Genomic DNA, 23,399 nt, shown 5'->3' on the forward strand with positions numbered 1-23,399 from the left:
CTCTTCAATTTTTCCCTTAGATCTTGCTAGTTCTTTCTCTCTTGCACTTCAAATAGCCTAATCGCTCTGAACTTCAACAGGTTTTTGTAGCAATTATTATAGCACACCTAAGAGCCATCATCGTTCTTCATAGAAATAGCTCCAATACTTAGTAGTTATGACCACTCCTCCTGGCATGATTAAAGGGCGGTTCCCTGTGATTTCTCCTATTAACTTGGTGCACTTGGGCATTCTGAGGCAGTGTAGTAACTGCCTCATGCACACAGACAACTCTCTCCTCTTGCCTCCCAACTCTCAGACTTGTGAGAGATGCACTTATATCACCAAATTGGAAGCTATGCCTTCTCCAGGCAAGACTGGACTAGCTGGTCAAGAGAAGGGCAACACGCACCACACCACATGGAACACACAGCCCTCCAGAACTCCCACTATCACAGCTCTCACATAAAAACATAAACCACACACCCACCTTTGCGGAGGCACTCAATAGAAATTTACCCAAACAGCAGAGACCTCCAAGACAAAAACACACTCAACCACCACAACACAGCACAAACCACAGGACTCAAAGCTCACCTCCACAGTGTGCCCCTCACCCTAAGGCTAAACACCTTGCCCAATACACTAATCATAGGTGACTCAATAGTGAGGCACACAGATGTCGCACTCACTAGGTTGAATAAGGAGAAGGTAACAGTCATCTGTCTATCAGGTGCTAAGATCCGACACATAACACATGCACTCAGGTCACTCCACAACAAGTACAAGTATGACTCTGTCATGGTCCATGTGGGTATGAATGACCTGAAATGAACCTCCCTGGACTACATGAAAAGAGACATGGTGGAGCTCTCGGATTATGTGGCCCAGGCAGGTATGACACTAACCCTGAGCAGTATCCTACAGTCACCCAGAATAATACCGCAGTACAAACAAAAAATGATTGACTTCAACAATTGGCTAAGTTTCTGGTGTCATTCTAGGGGGATCTAGTATCTGTCTGCTTGGGGTGAAATGATTGACAGACCTCGATGCTTTCCCAGAGATGGTCTGCATTTGTCACCCCTGGGTTTCAGGGTACTGGCTAAGGCTCTTGCCACCCCTAAAGTGACTTTTTAGGTGGTGTTCCAAAGACCAAATTACCACCATAACAGCTATAAATAAATGCAGTCTGAGGGTCATGCTGCTCAATGCTAGAAGTCTGAATCTCAAGATGCACTTGCTCGAAGCACTCCTCAAAATGGAGAACACTGACATTTGTGCTATAACGGAGAACTGGTTTAAAGCAGCAGAAAGCAGCCCTGTGCTCTCATGCCACACCTTTCAGCCCAGAAACATTGACCGAAGCTCCAAAGGTGGCGGTGTCTCCATATTCATAAAGGATATGCACACCTCCAGACTAGCAGCCTAGCCTAATACATCTGAGATACTTCAGGTACAACTAACACTGGGTAAGACTGTGATCCAGGTCATAGCCTCCTATAGGTCCCCAACCATGCCCCTAGACTCTAACTCCACATTCCTAAGCACCCTGAAATCTATCAAGGTCGAACCAAACACTCTCATACTAGGATACTTCAACTACCCCTCCATCAACTGGGAAAACTACTGAAGCACCCATGCACTGGCCCAACGCTTCCTGGAATTCATCAATTCCAATTCCCTAGACCAGCTCATTCTTACCCCCACTAGAGGAAGCAACATCCTTGACCTGGTTATTACTAACATGGGCAACCACTGCTCTACATCAATAGTCAATTCCTCCCAGGTTAGATCCGACCACAAACTAATCACCATGGAAATCCACATCTTACCCACACACCCCCGCAAAGGTATTCAGCATGAAAAACTTCAACAAAGCTGACTTTGGACTCCTAAAAACAGAGGTGGCTAACTTCATGGCACTCATGTCAATGGAAAATAGATGTGTGACTGCTGAATCATACACCAATGCACTGTACCAACACATACATAAATGCATGGAACTAGCCATATCCAACAGAACCAAGACACTCTTCCAAAAAAAGGAAGCCAGTCTGGTGGTCCCCTGCCATTAATAAACTCTACAACAGAAGGAAGAAACTTTTGCAAAAAAAGTTGAGATCCCTCATCAAAACCTCCAAAGCCAGCTATGAAGGCAGAATTGTGGCAGACACTAAAAACAACCACAAAACCTTCTTAGTTATATCAAGAATCTCCATGGCAATACCCAGATTTGCTCTGAGTTACTGCACAATTGTACCTGCTATACTGAGCCAACAGATATTGCTGGCCAACAGATTCAGTGCCAACTTTACCCCTCTCTCCCTCCTAAAGGAACAATCTCAATACCGGAAGAATGCCAGGCACCCTGCATTGCTGCAGCACAGGTTAAAGTTGCATTGTCTAAGGCCAAGAATACAGCTTCCATGGGACCCGACAATATCCCTGGCTGTGTTCTACATGAATTACAAAGTGAACTGGCACCCACATTTGTGTGCTCTGTTCACTCACAGCCTCACCTCAGGCTTTGTCCCTATCAAATGGCACACTGCTACAGTCATCTCTCTCCATAAAGGAGGAGTGACTACAGACTCTGGAAATTATCGCCCCATTAGCCTGACCAGTCTGAAATGTAAGGCTATGGAGTGCATAATCATGGACCTAATTAACAAGGGTATAGGGAATCTCCAAACTCTAGATCCCACGCAATTTGGTTTTGTGAAAGGTAGGTTATGCCTGCTCAACCTGGTTGACTTCTTTGAGTCAGTCACCAGAGCGGTGGATGAAGGTAAGGCAGTTCATACAGCCTACCTTGATCTGGCCAAGGCCTTTGATACCATTCCTCACTCAGGAATTATTGATAAACTCACCAAACTAGGCATCAACCCCTTATATCGTCAGGTGGGTTGAAAATTGGCTCACAGATAGCACACACAGTGTGAAAGTAGTGGACTCCAAGTCAGACTGCCGACCAGTCACGAGTGGAGTCCCACAGGGATCGGTCCTGGGTCCTCTCCTGTTAGGCATCTACTTCTCAGAAGTCCAGGCCAACACGGAGGGACTCTGGCTGACCAAATTCGCAGATGACTGCAAGCTGGGAGCCACTGTTTTTGCTACTTTTCTGTAAAAAAAAAAAACTGTAAGCCTGTTTCCTACCTTTCCTGTAACTAGTGTTCCAGATACAGATTTGCTGTATCCAGGACTGTATGTAAGCTTCTGAGCCCCTCAAGCCTTTCTGTGTTGGAGGGAAGCCTTCTAATTTATCAGTGGGAGAGGTAAGCACTAGGTAACCTGTCTACCACATAAGAAGTGGTTCTGGCCCAGAAATTGTAGTTATTGGCCGCTTGGGCAATCTCCTCTATCTCTCTCAACTTTCTGATTTGAAAGCCTGCATTTGCACTTATTTCTGTTCTGTAACCCGTCTAGTGCCGATACAGATTCTTAGTTTTAGCACTTAAATTTGCTTATTCGTGCTCAGCACTTGCTCAGAACTTGTAAGCACTAAATAAACTACTAATTACTATAGCACTCAACCTTCCTCATTACCTAGAGGAAAACAGTTTTTGTACTTACTTTTCTCTCTTGCTTAGAGAAAAACAGCTCTTGTACTCACTTTCCTTGCTTACAGAGAGGAAAATAGTTTGGCATGTCCAAGGGTCAGCTCCAAGTGTTCTCTCCTGTCCATCTGATGAATCTGGACATCTTGAGGCAATGTAGAAATTGCCTCATGTACACAGACAACCCTTTCCTCCTACCAGCCAACACTAGAACCTGTGAGAGATGCACTTATCTAGCCAAACTGGAGGTAAAGCTCTTTCCAACCAAGACTGAACTTGACAGTCATGAGGAGAAGGTAAACATTTGCACCACACCACACTCCTCACATAGTCACACTAAATCTATACCACCAAAATCCACACATAGTAACACAAAAACATTTGTGGAGGCTCTCAGTAATAATCTGTCTAAGCAACAGAGATCTCCAAAGCAGAAACGCAAGCAACCTCCATCCCCCAACACAACCCAAATGACACACAGCCCACAGACTCAGTGTGCCACTCAACCACAGCCAATAAGGCAAAACAACGCACCCAACACACTAGTAATAGGTGACTATAGTCAGGCACACTGATGTCCCACTCACCAGGCTAAACAAGGAGAAGGTTACTGTCAGCTGCCTATTAGGTGCCAGGATCCGCCACATAACCCACGCACTCAGGTCACTCCACAAGTACAAATATGACTCCGTCATTGTCCATGTTGGTGTGAATGACCTGAGACATACCTCCCTGGACTACATGAAAAAAGACATGGAAGAGCACTCCGATCTTGTAGCCCAGGCAGGTATGACCCTAGCCCTGAGTAGCATTCTGCCATCACCCAGAATTATACCGCAGTACAAGGACAAAATGATTGACTTCAACAATTGGCTAAACTTCTGGTGTCATTCTAAGGGGATCCAGTATATGTCTGCTTGGGATGACATGGTTGACAGATCACGATGCTTTGCCACAGATGGCCTGCACCTGTCGCCCCTGGGATTCTGGATACTGGCTAAGGCTCTTGCTGCCCCTATAGTGCCTTTTTTAGGCAAAGTTCAAATAACAAATTCACCACCATAACAGGAACAGGCAAGCAAAAACTGAGGGTAATGCTACTCAATGCTAGAAGTCTAAATCTCAAAATGCACTCACTCGAGGCACTCCTTAAAATGGAGAACATCGATATCTGTGCAGTGACTGAGACCTGGTTCAAGGCTCCAGAGAGCACCCCTGCACTACCAGGCTATAACACATACCACACTTTTCAGTCATGTAACCTGGACTGAAACACCAAAGGTGGAGGTGTGTCCATATTCATTAAGAATATCCACACCTCCAGGCTAGTTGCTCAGCATAATGCATCCGAGGTTATCCAAGTGCAACTAACTCTGGGCAAAACTGCAATCCAAATTGTAGCTTGCTACAGATCCCCCACCATGCCCCAGGATTCCCACTCTTCTTTTCTTGATGTACTGGAAAATATTAGGGTTCAATCAAACACCCTAATAATGGGCTACTTCAACTACCCCACCATTAACTGAGAAAACTACTCGTGTACCAACTCCTTAGCTCAATGCTTTCTGGAATTCATAAACTCCAGTGCCCTGGATCAACTTATCCACACCCCCACCAGGGGCAACAATATTCTAGACCTAGTCATTACCAACATGAGTGACCGGTGTTTCACACCTGAAGTCAACTCCTCATTGGTCCGATCCAACCATAAGCTAATCACCCTTGATATCCACATCCTGCCCCCACCCCCCATTAAGGAAACCACGGTAAAAAATTTATCCAAAGCCAACTTCATGTTTCTTAAGACAGAAGTGGTGAACTTCATGACACCCATGCAGATGGACAATACAATTACAACTGCTGAATCCTACACAAATGCACTCTATAAGCACTTACATGAGTGCATAGATCGTGCTATCCCAAACAGAACCAAGATGCTATCCTCCAAAAAAAGGAAGCCAATCTGGTGGTCCCCTGCCATAAACAAACTGTACAACAGAAGGAAGAAACTGTTGCAAAAGAGAGTAAAATCCCATGAGTGGAGGAGCTCCCTAGTCAGCCTCAGTAAGAAGCTGAGATCCCTTATAAGATCCTCCAAAGCTAGCTACAAAAACAAAATCACCACTAATCCTAAGGACGACCACAAAGAATTCTATAGCTATGTCAAGAATCTCAATGGCAACACCCAGATCTGCTCTGAGTTACAGCACAACGGCACGAAAATTACAGAACCAACTGATATTGCCAACATCCTGGCAGTTAGGTTCAGTGCTAACTTTACCCCTCCCCACCCCCTAAAGGGCCCATATCTATACAGGAAGAATGCAGAGTCACTTTAATCACAACTATGCAGGTAAAAGCTGCACTCTCTAAAGCCAAAAACACAGCATCCATGGGACCGGACAACATCTCAGGCTGCGTTTTACACGAACTTCAGAACGAACTGGCTCCCCACTTAAGCACCATGTTCAATAATAGCCTCACATCAGGCTTTGTGCCCACTGAATGGCGCACAGCAACAGTTATCCCACTCCACAAACGGGGCCCACCACTGATCCCGGGAAGTATCGACCTATTAGCCTGATGAGCCTGGTCTGCAAGGCCATGGAATGTATCATCATGGAACTCATAGACAAAGACATTGGTAACCTCCAAACTCTGGATCCCACCCAGTTTGGGTTTGTGAAAGGCAGATCCTGCCTCCTGAACCTGATCGACTTCTTGGAGGCAGTCACCAACGCCATAGATGAGGGTAAGGTGGTTCACACAGCCTATCTTGACCTCGCCAAGGCTTTCGACACCATCCCCCATTCTGGAATTATAGCTAAACTCACTAAACTAGGTATAAATCCCTACATCACAAGATGGGTTGCCAACTGGCTCACTGACAGAACCCACACTGTAAAAGTTGCAGACTCCAAATCTGACCTCAAAGCAGTGACAAGTGGAGTACCACAGGGTTCCATCCTGGGACGTCTCCTGTTTGGTATCTACTTCTTTGAGGTACAGGCTAACACAGAAGGCCTCTGGCTAATGAATTTCGCAGATGACTGCAAACTAGGAGCCATAGTCAAGTCCTCAAATGATGTGGACATCCTATAGAAGGGCCTCACTGAGACAGATGCCTGGTGTCAGAGTCATGGACTCAAGCTCAATGCCAAAAAGTGCAGTGTCATCCCCTTTGGTAAAAACTATGTACCCATGAAATACCACATAGGCATCAATCTACTTAACACCAAATGCGTGATGAGACCTTGGGACCCAGGTGGACAGTAGTCTCTCCTTTGATAGTCACATCGCCATAGTAGTCAGGAAGTCCTTCTACGTGGCACACCTCAACTTATAAAAGGGTTCTCATCCAGGAAAAAAGAGGTCATTGTTCCCCTCTGCTCGACACTCATTAGACCCATTATAAAGTACAATGCCCCTTTTGGAATGTACCTCACAAGACATCTGCAGCAGCTGGAAAGGCCACAGAAGTACCTCAGAAAGAGGATTACTGGCCTCAAACAAATGCCGTACACTGACCACCTCAAAAAACTCCAGCTTTACTCCGTAGCATATCGCCTACTCCGAGGTGATCTCTGCCTAGCATATAAAGCTATGTCAAACCCAGAGCTGTTGGGCATGCTACACCTAAAGAAACCCCAATCCCTCCGAGCTACATGCTCTAGGGACCTAAACCTTGTCACCACAATAAACAGGACATGCTGGAGGGATAGATTCCTGTCCCAGAGACTTCCCATACTCTGGAACAGGCTACCCATCTATGTCAAGCAAAGTTCTTCATTAGCACTCTTCAAGAAAAATCTTGATGAGTGGATGGGAAATAGGAAATACACCCCGGGGATCACTTCTGTGTCTCTGCTCGACAGTGGCACAGGAAAATAACTTTCTTGGGTTGGCTACGTTTATGTAGGCCCTTGGGCTGATAGCCTAGTATCTACCTATGAACCTATGAATCTATTAACTCCCAAAGTGATGCAGACATCTTACAGAAAGGCCTCACTGAGGCCAATGACTGGCGTCAAAACCATGGCCTTAAGCTTAATGCCAAAAAATGTGTCGTCATCCCTTTTAGGAAAAACTCAGTTCCCACTAATTTCCACATTGATGGGAACCCACTGAAAGCGTTATAAGTGATCTGGGGACACAGGTTGACAGCAACCTCTCCTTCGACCACCACATTGCCACTGTGGTCAGAAAGTCCTTCTATGTGGCACATCTCATTACCAAGGGTTTTGCATCCAGGAGGAAAGAGGTCATCATTTCTTTTTACTCTTCCCTCATTAGACCAGTCATAGAGTATAATGCCCCATTTGGCATGTACCTCACTAGACACTTGCAACAGCTGGAGAAGCCACAAAAGTACATTACAAAGTGGATCCTAGGCCTTAAACACATGTCCTAAATGGACAGACTCAAAAAACTTCATCTATTCTCTGTCTCATATCGTCTACTAAGAGGCAATCTCTGCTTGACTTACAAAGCCATGTCTGACCCAGCTCTATTAGAAATGCTACATCTAAAGAAATCCCAATACCTCCGCACCACATGCTCCAGAGACCTCAACCTCATTACCACAATCAACAGAACATGCTGGAGGGACAGGTTCATAACCCAGAGACTGCCCATGCTCTGGAATAGACTTTCCATACATGTCAAGCAGAGCACCTCACTAGCCCTCTTCCAGAGAAATATTGATGAGTGGATGGGAAATAGAAAGTTCACCCTGGGGATCACTCCAGTGGCTCTACTTGATAGAGGCACTGGGAACTAACAACTGGCGGCACAATGCCAGGGCACTTCTATGGGCTAGGCTTGTAAAGGCCCCAGGGCCATTAGCCTAGTACATACCTGTGAACCTATGAACCTAAGACACAATAAAGACTAATACATGTACTAAGATGCCATTTAGATTAAAACATCTGTGATACATAGGTGTTGCTATTGGCTTCCCTACACAATCTCAAGGAGAAATTCCTCGAGCTTCAGTATGTCGCAGAAAAAAAAAGACGAATGGCATAAGGCTGAATGCTTTTCACTATAGGAAATCATTAATGATGTGATTTCTGATTTTGCATTAGCAATTATTCACTTTACAAGGAGATTTTGCCATTCCTTGAGATACTGTGACCTCAGAGTTGGTATATTTAAGTTTGGGGATGTAGGGAGCTTGCCCCCCTGCAAAAAACAAAAGCAAAGAAAAAAATTGAGTTTTTCACCTTCTTGGATTTTAGGCATTTTGTTTTCATTCTTTTGAACCGTTGGCTTTCAGGAAGTCGGCATTTTGTATTGGAATCATTGCTATCAGTCCTGCTTTATAATGTAACAGTAATTCATTCTGTGGGAGGTGCATTAATGATTCATGAAACTTTTTTTTTTACATTTCTCTCAGCAGCCAATCTGCTGGGTGATGGCCTGACATCTTCTGTATTTATTAATTATATCCACAATCCACATCTGTTTTTCTCTATTTGCACAACATATATTATAAGTCTCAAATACTAGACAAGAAAAGATAGATTACAGAATGATATTTGCATTTCACCCTCTTTTCTGTCAGGTTGCTCATTTAAGGTTTTGATGGTTGTTTCTTACGTCTGTAGCCAACTTAGCCAACTCTCACATTGCTAGTTGATAGTTCATTGTTTATTTGAATTCACTTAAAAAGACAAAAAATGCCTTGTAATATAATGCCAGATAAGATGTTTTACTGAGGCCATACATGCTTTAGCTGGTGGTAGCTCAAGTGGATGTAAAAAATCCCATGGTACCTATCATAATGAGTAGGGGATGTTGCCTGATGCCCTGCCCGAATTTCCACTGGTAGTATAAATACCACCTCAGGTCTCCCTTGGAAGGAGGCCACTTGCCCAGTAGGACTAACCTGGTTAAAAAAGGATAAATAAAAATAAATAAAAAAAAATCAAACATGCGTCTCAGCTGTTTCCTTATCTAAGCTAGTAGTTTATTAATTTTATATGATTAGGGCTATTGAGCAAGAATTTGGATTTTGCCAAGCAGGTATTGAGGAAGTTGCACTGTTGGACATTACAACACAATTCTGTAACCTTTGACTCCTTGACTTGGTTCCACAAAGGTGTTTAGAAAGACTCATGAAATGTTAAACATTGATGTTTAAAATGTCATTCCAGCTTCTGCAATTTTAAATTTACATTGAAACATTCTTTGCATTTGTGATGTCCCCACTCTGGGTCAGTAATCAAGGAGCCTGAATCCTTGCCACTGGCACTGGAGAGGGATGTTCAATTGGAAAAAAATGGATACACCCAGTATTTCCAGATGCAGTTCTCTACATCAAGTACAATTACCCTTAAGAGCACACAGAGAACACACTCAGTCTGGAGGCTGGTTTCTCTCTCTCTGTCTCTCTCCAGGTCCCCAGTAAGACTGCCTACTGGCACAGCTATAGAGCTGAGACCTCAGCTGGGTGTCCATGCCAAGTCCTCCAGCACCCTCTCTGTGAAACCTGTGCTTAGTTTCCCTGCTCCAAGCAGCTGACACACATACTGTTTGAGATTTGATTTGCACACACACACACACACACACACATACACACACACACACACACACACACACACGCACACACATGCACACACACACACACACACACACACACACACACACACACACACACACACACACACACACACACACATGCACACCTGGGAAAGGTAGGCAAAGATTTGCTAGCTAAGCCACCTGATGCCCAGACTATAAGGTAGTTACACTGCCACCAGACACTCCAAAGCCAGCAACTCCAAGGCTCTTACAAGGGTATCCAATTATACTGAGTGAAATTAATATTAATATAAATGATAGTGTTTGGCCAATGTGGTAAGGCTTTCAGGAGTGGCCAGAGCTGTCACCAAATATATATAAGTACTGTCAGAGATTAAAGTATTCTCTAGAAGTCCAGTCACAATGATAAGTTTAAATATATTTAATAATTAATGAAAAATGAAAATGCTAAATATCTATTTATAATAAGCACCAGAGTTTCAGTCACAGGAATTATTAAAAGTAACACAGGTGGACAGGTTCACACAGCTTATAGAAAAACAATACTTAACTAATATCACTATATTTTCCTGACCAATTAAATAATTATTATTCCCTGGTTACTTAGTAGAGCAAGGAAAGATGAAATAGGTGAGGGGTCCTCATAGGTTCATAGGTTAGTACAAGGCTAACTTCCCTTGCAAGCCATTGTAAGCCTAGCCAATTATCCCTTGTGAGACTCAAACCCTGCACCTTGTGTTTGTAAGGCAAACACCTTAACCATTAGGCCACCCTCCTTGTCAGGTTACAAAAACAGACTGCCCTGAGGCTTCAGTCTCACCTAGTATTAAACATTATTTTAGTGATGGATTACAGAAGGGCATTGCATGCATCTGGTCATCTGACTTCTGATTCCTATGCAACCCCCTTTGGCTAGAAGCTGTCAGGATTTAGCACATATGTGTCAATAATATACATACAGACAGCTTTGCTAAGATCTGCTGTAGCTCCTGGAAGTCATAAAACAATTTCAAGCACCCACCCTTCCACAGTAGCAATTAGGTCACCCCCAAAGACAATGCAGAAAACTTCCTCGTACAGACTTTTTGTCTCTGGCCGCATTGAGAACTGTAAGATACACTCTTTAGGGCCAAAGCCAAGTAATTTAATTTCAGAACATTTTTCAAAGTTAGCTGCAGCTGGACTGTGATTAATCTCTTCTCTTCTGGTATAATCTGTTAAAACATATACATTTAATTCAGTTACAATACAGTCAGGGCCCACTGTTGATACATTTTTAACACAAGCAACAGTACAAATCAGCTTGATATACAAATGACATGTAATTCTTTACAAAAATTCCAGCTAGCTGTACTGGCATATGTTACACATCCACTGCCCTACTACATCTGGCATATCTGGCAATACCTTACATTGTCACATCATTTACTTCATCTTTTCATTTAGTCATGTAACAGTGTCATTTCTATTCCATAAAAATCATCCATTTATGCTTAGAAATTCAGTAATGAGAATTACCCAGGAAAAAAGTTAAACCCTCTAAAATCCTTCAAGTGTTCTTTAACAAAGTCTTACACTATGCCAAGATCTGTTGCTGGTCTGAAAGAGTGCTTGATCTTATTATTATTATAATTATTATTGCATTAATACATGTTTATTTTTTTCTCAATCTTGAGTGCTTGCATTTATATAAGTGAAAGCAGTGACTGCTTTGCAGAATGTTTATCTCAAGCTGCGTGCTGTTAATTTTGCATTGCCAATTTACCATATAATGAAAGTGATGTAACAGTCAGGCTTTCTCATTTACATTACTGCAACCAAAGAGGTGCAGTATGATTGTTTTGTAATGCAACACATGGTTATCATGTTACTGCTCTGAATTTCATTTCACCTCTTACTTTAAGAATATCCTTCTATTTGCTGCTTCTATCAGAGGTTAGCTGAGTGCAAACTAAATCAGATAGTTCTCTGAATATATATATATATATATATATATATATATATATATATATATATATATATATATATATACATATTTCATTCCCACTGTAAGCTGCACTAGCTGAATGAGTAATTTCCTGTGCTGTGCTCTTATCAGTGTCAGTGTTTACACACAGCACTGCTTTTGGACATATTTCAGTCTTTCGCAATAATGAATTATACTAAGACTTTTTATTGTGTTTTTTGTCTTGATATCATATTGTATTATAATTGCCTTTTTTATTTACAGCAAAATTTCACTTATTACATTAAACTAAACTGTATTATAATCAATGCCATAATGTTTAAAGCTGTCATGATTCATTTATTTATTGATGTAGAGTCTACATCAGCCCTCAGAGGCTAGCACAGTTTTCACATTGGTAGCACAACATTTTATAAGTTATATAGGATCATACTCTTCCAAAGACTAATGTAATTAGGTTTTATTGCTTTTTCTGCCTTTTCAGTATTCTGTCCTCATAAACTACTGCTCCAGGATTCTGGACCTACAAGTTATGATGCTAACAAAGACCAAAATAAGAAAAATTCTAGGACAAAAAATCTGATAAATCCATCAAAGCTCTTGATAGCTGGGGTATTGCATTAGAGTAAAGCTTTCCTTCTTAAATTTCACTTGGACTGAAGAAAGCCCTGGACAGTGAAACCCATCTGCTGTTTTAGCTAAATTGGGATATATTCTGCAAACCTGATTTTGTAATAAAGGGAACTGGAATGGTATGCTGCTTATTTTATTTGTTAAACATTGGTTTCCTGACCGTGCACAATATTGCACCGTGTCATTTTGCTTACTGCTTAGACTTCAGCATGGGATTTGGCATAAAACCACTCAAAAGGGAGGCAAACAGATCAGAACATTTTAGAGTCTATACTGTAGTGCAAGGGAGGCTAAGAAACTGAGCAGAAAATAGGACCCAGAGACTTATGATAAATGGATTTCAATTAGATGAAAAGATAGCAATCCATATAGTATCACAGCAGTCTAATTCTATAAGTTGTATCAATGAACCTGACCCCTTTTACTTAACTTTATAAATTACATAGTAAAAGGCCTGCAAGAAATGTATACTCTGTATGCAGGTGACACAAACCTCTGCAAGCATAATTAATGTAAAATAATAGCTAGAAAGGGAGAGACTAGGCAATGTAGAAGGAATGGCCTAAAATATGGCTGCTTAAATTTGATAAAAAAAAGAAAAACAATGCATCTGCAAAACAATAACCCAGAAATAGAGTACATAGTCAGAGGGAAAACACAAGATCTGATGTTGTCAATCTTTATTTAATCCTTGACGAATAGGTTTGGTTCCGATATCTGAACTGACTCGGCCATTGCTACATTCCACAAGAAAAACCCTTGAGCTTAAGTCTTACCCAGAATGCTCTTTTCCAAATTACCTCAGACCTTTGTTTGCCACTTCCTGTGACAGACGTGTCACCAATAGCTCTCGAAGTATGTGAACTTTTTCTTATATTTTTTTTCTTAGGTCTTGTGTTTTAATACATTTTCTCTTTCCATTAATATATTTTTTCTGTTGTCTCCTCTTATAGCCTACCTGTTTCTCTGATAGCTCCTTACCTTTCTGTAACACTTTGGTGTTTTCCTTCGACTACCATTATTGGTAGTTTTTCTTTCTGTATCTTAGGCTATCTTCCTCTCCCATCATTGGTAGTTTTTCTCCTCTGTACCTCCAGGTATTCTCTACTACCATAGTTGGTAGCCTTTCTTTATTTCCTTTCTTATCCTTTAAAAAAAAGTGTTTAATGACTTTTGTTTATTCTATCCGCTCTCTCTATAAGAGCATAGTGTGTGCATGTGTGTGTAGTGTGTTGTGTGTTGTATACCATCTCTGATAAAGGCAAAGGCACTTCAGGCTTTAAGAAATGCCTCAAATGTGCTTGAAAACTACCCAGTTCTGATGGGCATTCTCTCTGTGTTTACTGCCTGGGCCCAGTGCACTTACAGGAAGTTTGCTGTGTACCACAGCTTTAGTCACCAGGCTCTGGTTGAAATAAAAAATAAATTAATTTTGAAAGATATGTTAAAATCTGCCTTTGAAGAGACCATCTTTGGTCATGACTCAAAAAACAAAATGGATGTTTCCTCCTGTTCCTCATCTTCTTCTTCTTCTTCTTCGAAGGTTGACAAGTTCAAGAAAAGGAATCAATCAGTGCCAGCTTCTCCCTCAGCCCCGACTACTAAAAGGTTTAAACCGTTGGTTCCCCTCTGCTTCAGTGGAATCCATATGGACCTTACAAGACTCTTTGGTACCGACCTCCTTGGCACCAACAGTTTCTTGCTCACTGATGCCGCAATTGTCAGCACAGACCCAAGGCCAGACCATTTAACCCGATAGTCTTGGTGCCATCTGTTTCTCCAGTTTTGATGTTTTCAGCTGAAACTGTAAAATTTTCATTCTTAGATCATCCTAGGACCAGATACTCCCCATTCACTGACTCTTTTGCAGATCAGTTACTTAGCCAATTTTTGGGATGATCAAGATCCCCTTCTAACCAGTCTATTCATTCCACCAAGAGCCTGACTGAATCAGATGTTTTGCAATTTGTAGATCAGATCCTTGCAATGAGGGGTTTTCAGCTATGCCCTTGGTTCCAACTCCTTCCTGTGCTGGAACCTTTCCTTCTTTGACTCCAACTAGTCTATCTCCTCCAACCTCCATTGAGGGCTTGGAGTTCCCAGCTCCAGCTTTACTGGTGCTGATTGTTTTGGTTCTAGCTAGGATTTTATCTCTGGTACCAATCCCTACCCTGAGATCTTCGGCCCTTTCAGAACAGGAGACCTCTTGGAGTTGTGGCTATGCTGTTGGCACTGGGGGGCAGGACTCGACTCCAGTTTTTTGGAGCCCTCCATGCACCTCAGGGCTTCAGCACAAATTAGCTCGACTCTGGCTTTGGCCTTGGGAGCGGTTTCTTTGGAGTGGGGGGGTGGCCATTGTTCTGAGGCAGTCTTTCTTGATTCAGGGCTCCCTTCCATCTTCAGAGGGACCAGCTTTCCAGGCCATGGAGAGGGATCTGTTCACCGTGAGCATTCATTTGGCTCCACTCCAGTTGGAGCAGCTTCCCACCCCTTCCCCTCATCTAGAGCCTCATCCAATTCTAACACCTGGACAGAGAGCGCTGAAACTGCAGGAATCACCTATACAGATTTTGTCTTCCTCTGACACCTCCCCAGATCATCCCACTGAGGAGGTACCTCAGAAGGGGAAGTGTAAGTGGAAACACTTAGATTCGCCAGAGGAGTCCATCACAGAGGACATTGATTATGATGAAGGGGAGGATTCCCCATGGTCACCCCTGGAAGACATCTCCTGTGGAGACTTCCTTGAGATCCTTAAGCAGAGAGGTGGCTGGACATCCCAAAAGCCCTCTTCAGAGGAATCAATGTACCCGTAGGCCTTTGGTGCTCGACCATCTTCCTATTGGGTTACTCCATCCACTGATGAGCTCATTAAGTTGATCTCACAATGGACGTGGAAGGCTCCTGATGCCATAGAACCCATCCCCAAGAGACTAGACAAAATTCTTACTACACCCAAGGATCATCAGTTTTGGGCAAAGGGATTGCTGGAAGATGCCATGGTAGTAGTGGCGGCCACAAAAAAGGAACTGGCAGAGGAAAGTTCCACTATACATCCTCCTAATTGAGAGTCTCAGGTGATGGATAGGTTTAGAAAGCCAGTTTATGCTTCATCAACCTTTGCATTATGGTCAAAACCGAAGCTTGTTAGGGAAATCCAAATAAAGGTCAGAAACTCGAACAAAATGCTTGGTTCAATACAAGCTGTGTTTATTCAATACAAGCAATATTAACGCCACAAGTCGTATACGGTTTGGATTTCCCTAACAAGCTTCGGTTTTGGTTTTAGTTTCTTTGGGCTTGTTTCTCCATCAGTTTATTGGCTTTGCATTATGGTCTTTGAACTTTATGGCACACTTCACTAGACTCCAAAGGGATCTGATTAAGGAGTTATCAGATACTCCAGCAGGAGCCGTATCTGACGAAGTCCAGGAAGAGGTTGCTTTTCAGTTGGCAAATTCATCCATGAGGCTCATAGCACATGCAGCTGAAGGGATGACTAGAGCAGCAGGATCGGGTGTAGCCATAAGGAGACATGCCTGGATCCACTTGTGTGAATTTTCAGAGCCATTCAAGTCTTCATTCATCAATGTTCCCTTTGACAGATCATCTCTTTTTGGCCGTAAGGTTTGAGAAATGTTGCCCAGGTGTGAAAAGGATGGAAAGACCATTTCTACAATGGGCATAAGTTTTTCTACTCCTTAAAAGTCCTTTTTGAAGAACCAGAGGAGTGAGAAAATGTGGTTCAAAAAGTCCCAAGGGCCTTTCCAGGAAACATGTGGCAGTGGCTCCCCCAGGGGCAGAGGGCGGAGCTTTAATGGAAGATGCCACCCACACAGCAGAGGTGGCCTGCAAAAATCATGGTTCCAGGGATACCTTTCCTGGTAAACCCTATCAGCACTCCTGAAAGGAGGCCTGATTGCCTTCCTCTGGAGGCAGTTGGGGGGCATTTATCCCTGCACCAACATGCCTGGTTTCAAATAACTTCAGATGTTTGGGTGCAGAAGATTATAACTAGAGGCTACACCTTACCCTTCCTTGTAACTCTCCACAATTGCAAGAAAATCTCTTATGGTCCACCCACTGAGTGGGAACCAGCAGTATTAGAAATACAAAAGCTGTTAGAAAAAAGATTCATCCAAGAGATCCTGCCAGACCAGATAGAATACGGAATTTACTCAAGATTCTTTTTAGTGCCAAAAAAGACAGGGGACTGGAGACTAGTTTTGGATCTAAGTGTCTTGGACAAATCTGTTTGACAGACCAAATTCTGAATGGTCACACTTCAGTCCATTCTCCTGTTTTTAGGGAAAGATGATTGGATGTGTTTGATAGATTTCCATATTACCACATAAAAATGGACAAGCACTGCAGGAAATTTCTCCACTTTTTGCTGGGAGCCAGTCATTACCAGTTCAGAGCTCTGCCCTTTGGTCCCACCACAGCCCTCAGGGTGTTCACCAAATGCATGGCAGTAGTAGCAGCTCACTTGAGACTGCAAGGATTATTGATGTTTCTGTACTTAGATGACTGGCTCATTACCACTCCCACCAGGCATCTTCTAAAACAAGCGAGAGACTACATTTTTCAGACCTGCTCCAACCTGGGGATTATAGTAAATGATGAGAAATCATATTTGAATCCGACTCAGACTTTAGAGTTCATAGGAGCAGTTCTAAATGCCAATACTTGCATAGCCTCCCTACCTTATCTAAGACTGCAAAAGATCAAGGTCCAGGTGCAAAACTTTGTCAGAAGCAAGAGAGTAGCTGCACAAATACTCCTACAAGCCTTAGGTTTGTTGGTGGCAACCATATCGTTAGTTTCCCTAGTGAAGTTTCACATAAGAATTCTATACTGGCTTCTAGCATCTCAGTGGTCTATAATGTATTAACCAATGTCAGATCGGATTTTGAATACCAACTATTGTAAGAAAGGCCCAGCTTGGTGGATTCACTCAGAGGAAATTCTCTTGGGTCAGCCCTTTGTCCCGAGTTAATCCCAGGCCATAGTGACCATGGACACCTCCCAGATGGGGTGGAGGGGCATTATCTGGGCAAGACTGACCAAGTCACTTGATCCCCCATGGAGGCCAACTTTGCGTATCAATGTTCTAAAGTGGAGGGCAGTGCTTTTAGCATTGCAGGCCTTTCAAACTGTTCTCCCCATGGGAATGATTGCAATTCAAACAGACAATATGTCAGTAGTTTGGTACATCAACAAGCAGGGAGGAAGCAAGTCTTACCCCCTTTGTCGAGAAGCTCTCAGAGGCTGGCATTGGGTGATCTCTTCCAATCGCTTTCTAATAGCAATGCATATTCTGGAGAATTCCAATGTGATAGCAGGCAAACTAAGCAGATGTATTCTTCTGCCTCATGAGTGGTCTCTCAATCCCAAAGTGGTGGAAAAGATTTTTCATTGCTGGGTCCAGCTTTGCTGCAATCTATTTGCATTTCACCTAAACAACAAGTGCAACAGCTACTTCACTCTGGTCCCCCTCTGGGGGAGTCCCCGAGGGATGATCTCCTGCACATTTAGCCCTCCAGACTCATGTACGCCATTCCCCTGATCCCTTTAATTCCTCAATTTCTAAAGCAAGTGATCAGGTTGAAGAGCAAGGTAATCCTTATTGCCGCATTCTGGGCTTAACAGATTTGGTTCTCCTTTCTTTTGCCTTATTTTATTCAATGACTGTGGACTCTGGACCCAGATCCAGATCTCCTATTCTACCCAGAGGGATTAGTTCACTCAAACCTTCAAAATCTCAAGCGCATAGCATGGCTTCTCCAGTTCCATTGATTGACAGGTGTAATCATCTATCTTCCCCAGTTCACAGGATTCTTTAACGTCCCATAAGCCTTCTACCAGAAAACTCTACAACAATAAATGGAAAATATTTTCCTTCTGGGCTCAAAATAATAACATTGACCCCTTTTCCGCTTCTATTGACAATGTCGTAGAAATTTTAGCTTTGCTTTTTGAAGCAGGAGCCTCTTTTCTACTATCAGGGTTCAAATAGTGGCTATTTCAGATTTTCATAATGGGTTCAAAATATATTCATTAATTTCTCACAAACTTTGCAAAATGTTCTTAAAAGGAACCTTGATGTCAAAACCGTCATATACGGATTCATCTGTACCTTGGGACCCACATACCTACATTTAGTGTTGCAAATGATAGAGCATCCTCCAATTGAGCCTGCTGCTAACTGCGACCTGAAATTTTTATCTTGGAAAACTATTTTTCTGGTAGCGATTACTTCTGCTAGAAGAATCTCAGAAATTCAAGCCTTATCTTGTAAACCACCATGTTTGATATGTCACAAAGACATGGTTTACTTGAGAATGAACTCTTCCTTTTTACCAAAGATGGTGTCAGAAATGAATATCAGTCAGACTATAAGTTTGCCAGTATTCTTTCCTAATTTCTCAAACAAAGGTGAATACTGTTTGCATTTATTAGATGTTCACAGACAATTGCACTTCTATTTTCATAGAACAAAAGACATAAGAAAATCTGACCAACTGTTTGTTTCTTTTTCAAATACCAGAATGGGTAATCCAGTCTCCAAGGTTACCATATTTTTATGGCTAAAGGATTGTATATTCTTCATATACAATGAGAGGAAAGTCAAATTAACTGGGCCTGTCAAGGCACATTCTACTAGACCCATAGCTACTTCAGCAGTTTTTCATTCCAAGGATTCCATGGATGATATTTGTGCAGCGGCAAAGTGGGCTACCCCACATACCTTTATTACTCATTACAAATTGGATTTGGTCTCTAGGGGAAGAGCACCATTTGGTTCTATGGTGCTCAGGAATATCCTTCCATGAGTTTTCCAAAGATCTAAGGTAACTGGGGAATGTCCCATTTGTCATGGATTAAATGAAGATTGACATCAGATAAAGAAGTTATGTAATTACCATAACGTTCCATCTGTGTTGTCCATCTTCATTTATCCTTGACTCCCCACCCTCCACCCCCCTTCCATTTTGGCCTCTTGGTGGAACGAATTATGGTCCTAGTTATGCATTTTTTTTCACATACGACACCAGATATGATCTCTGTAAAGGTACTATTAGGATTATATTTTCTGTCGTTTTTATCTGTAAACTTGATCTGAAGAAATATGGAAAAGAGTGCTCTGGGTAGGACTTAAGCGTAAGGGTTTTTTGGTTCTCGAGGGCTGTATTAATGGCTGTGTCGGTTCCAATATCGAACCAAACCCATTTGCCAAGGATAAATGAAGATGGACAATACAGATAGAACATTATGGTAAGTATATAACTTCTTTTTATTAATGAATGAGGGAAGAAAACTGGTGATTTTCATACCAGGTGATCTAAAAGTAAGCAATCAATCTAAAAGATCCCCAGGAAAGGCCGGTAGGGATAGGGTGCATAGAGAAAGAGAGGGGGCATCACTAGCAGGAAGAAGCACATCATTATCCCTGTATATAGATAGCTGGTAGAACTCCATCTGGACTACTATATGTAATTCTGGATAACTCATGTTCATAAGGAAACCACCACAGTAGGATGAATCAGCTAAATACCCTTCCACAACAAGTAATAAGAACCAAACAGCAGTAGGCAGCTACACGGTCAATAAAGCTCCGTCCTCACCACAAACAATTCAGGAAAAATGTCACTTCCACAAGCCAGTATATATAGAAACACAGATTTATTCCAAACTTCACAGATTTAGCGCTTTCGTTTCATTCCATGAAGCTTCTTCAGAATAATACATTTTAAAAGAACTCCCTCATTTATAGTGGCCTATATAACATTCATTGGTTCACATTTTTAAAATACTGTTACAGCATACATCTAATTAAAAACCCCACCACATCTTAAAAGGCCATCACATTTACAAGACAATTGCATCTTAGCAAGTTTTAAATAGCATAACATATATTACAATACCTATATAAACACAGGATAATTATATTAAGTGCAAAAAGGTATAAAGCATGAAACATACTATTTAAAGTTAATAAACTTTATACTTTTGTTCTCAATTTTAAAGCTGGTACAATGGATAAATGGTCATTCAGACCAGGTCTAATACAGGCATCCAACTGCATCTGCCAGATTAATTCACGAAACTCTAGAAGAGTTTCCCAATTACCCCCCATAGGTTCATAGGTTCATAGGTTCATACTAGGCTATCTTCCCTAGGGCATTTATAAGCCTAGCCTGAGTGTGTGTGGCTTTCGCCACCCCTTGGAATGAGAATACTATGCCCATTTAGGGTTTAGTTTATTGTGCCTCTGTCTAGCAGTGACACAGAAATGACCCCCGGGATAAACCTACGATCTCCCATCCACTCGTCAAGATTTCTCTTGAAGAGAGTCAGTGAGGGGGATTCTGTTCCAGAGTGTAGGGAGCCTCTGGGTTATGAATCTGTCCCTCCAGCACGTCCTATTTATTTCTGTGTTGAGGTTCAAATCTCTCACTCTTGTGGCTCTGGTGGATTTGGATTTTCTGAGGTGGAGCATGTGCATTAATTCCGGTTTGGACATGGCCTTGTACGTCAGACATAGATTGCCTCTGAGTAGGCGGTATGCGACTGAATAGAGCTGGAGTTTCTTCAGCTGGGCAGCATATGACATATGTTTGAGACCCTTGATCCTCTTGGTGAGGTACTTTTGGGGTCTTTCTAACTGCTGCAGGTGTCGGGTAAGGTACATCCCAAATGGGGCATTGTCCTCAATTATGGGCCTGATAAGGGAAGAGTACAGGGGCACAATGACCTCTCTTGATCTAGATGTGAATCCTTTCATGATAAGGTGGGTAATATAGAAGGTCTTCCTAACCACCCTGGCAACGTGAGTGTCAAATGAGAGGTTACTGTCAACTTGGGTCCCTAGGTCCCTGATTACTTCTTCCATACTTAATGGATTACCACCTATGTGGTAATTTGTGGGTACTTTGTTTTTCCCAAAGGGTATGACTATACATTTTTTGGCGTTCAGTTTAAGGCCATGGCTCTGGCACCAGTTATCCTTTTCTATGAGGCCTTTCTGAAGGATGCTTGTGTCCGCTGGAGTATCAATTATGGCACCCAGTTTGCAGTCATCTGCGAACTTTGTTAGCCACAATCCTCCTATGTTTGCTTGCACCTCGGAAAAATAAATGCCGAACAAGAGGGGTCCCAGGACCGAGCCCTGTGGGACACCGCTTGTGACTGGCTTAGAGTCTGACATGGCTCCAGCAATTCTGACCTTGTGGGTTCTGTCCTTGAGCCAGTTTGCAACCCATCTTATGACATATAGGTTTACATTTAAGCTGGTGAGCTTGTCTATGATGCCCGAGTGGGGTATTGTGTCAAAGGCTTTTGCAAGATCAAGGTAGGCTGTGTGAACTGCCTAACCCTCATCAATGGCCTTAGTGACTGTTTCAAAAAAGTTGACCAGGTTCAAAAGGCAGGATCTGCCCTTGACAAAGCCGAATTGGGTAGGATCCAGTGTCTGTAGGTCCCCAATGTCTTTGTTTATGAGTTCCATAATGATCCTCTCCATAGCTTTGCAGACCAGGCTCGTCAAGCTTATGGGGCGGTAATTTCCAGGGTCCGTAGAAGCACCTCCTTTGTGGAGTGGGACCACTGTTGCTGTACGCCATTCTTTGGGTATGTATCCTGTAGTAAGGCTAAGATTAAACAGCAGCCTTATGTGCGGGTTTAGTTCCTCTTGGAGTTCATGTAGCACGCAACCCGGGACACCGTCTGGTCCCATTGATGCTGTGTTTTTAGCTTTGGAGAGGGCGGCTCTCACCTGGGCATCTGAGATGTCAGGGAGGCTACACTCTGCTGGGATAGATATTTCTCCTTTTGGGGGGAGAAATTTGCACTGAACCTGTCTGCCAGTATGTTGGCAATGTCTGTGGGTTCAGTGTATTTTTGTCATTTTGGACTAACTCTGAGCATATCTGGGAGTTTCCACCCAGGTTTCTAACATAACTAAAGAAGGCCTTGTGATTGTCTTTAGTGTCTTTTGCAATTTTTCTCTCGAAGTTGGCCTTGGATGATTTTATGAGTGATCATAGTTTTTTGCTAGTACTGATCAGAGATGCCTCCCCTTTTGGGGATTTTGCTCTGTCATGTAGTAGCTTCCTCCTCCTGTTGTAAAGCTTGTTTATGGCTGGGGTCCACCAGACAGGACGCCTGCCTTTGGGGGAATGGGTCTTGGTTTTATTTGGGATTGCATGATCCATGCATTCTTGAAGGTGTCCGTAGAAAACGTTTATAAAGGATTCAACGGTGTGGGCTGTGGTTTTCACTGGCCCATGGGCCTTGAAGGATACCACTTCAGTCTTAAGAAGTGTGAAGTCAGCTTTTGAGAAATTCTTTACTGTGGTCTTTTGTGCTGGGGGTGGGGGCGGGATGTGGATTTCCAGTGAGATTAATTTATGGTCTGATCTCACCAATGAGGGGTATACTTCCAGTGTGGAGCATTGTGTCCCCATGTTTGTGATGATCAGGTCTAGTATATTATCTCCTCTTGTGGGAGTGGTGACTAGTTGTTCCATCGCATTTGAGTTTATGAATTCTAGGAACCTTTGGGCTAGGGTGTTGGGGCTTGAGTAATGCTCCCAGTCTATGTTTGGGTAGTTGAAGTCTCCCAATATGATGGTATTTGGAGAGACATTCATACTCTCCAGTGTCTTCAGGGAGGCTGAGTGGGGTTCCTGAGTTTGAGAGGGTGATCTGTA

Source organism: Protopterus annectens, chromosome 13.part0 (assembly GCF_019279795.1).
Source record: "Protopterus annectens isolate FY-2018-M chromosome 13.part0, PAN1.0, whole genome shotgun sequence".
In the NCBI taxonomy this organism is placed as follows: domain Eukaryota; kingdom Metazoa; phylum Chordata; order Ceratodontiformes; family Protopteridae; genus Protopterus; species Protopterus annectens.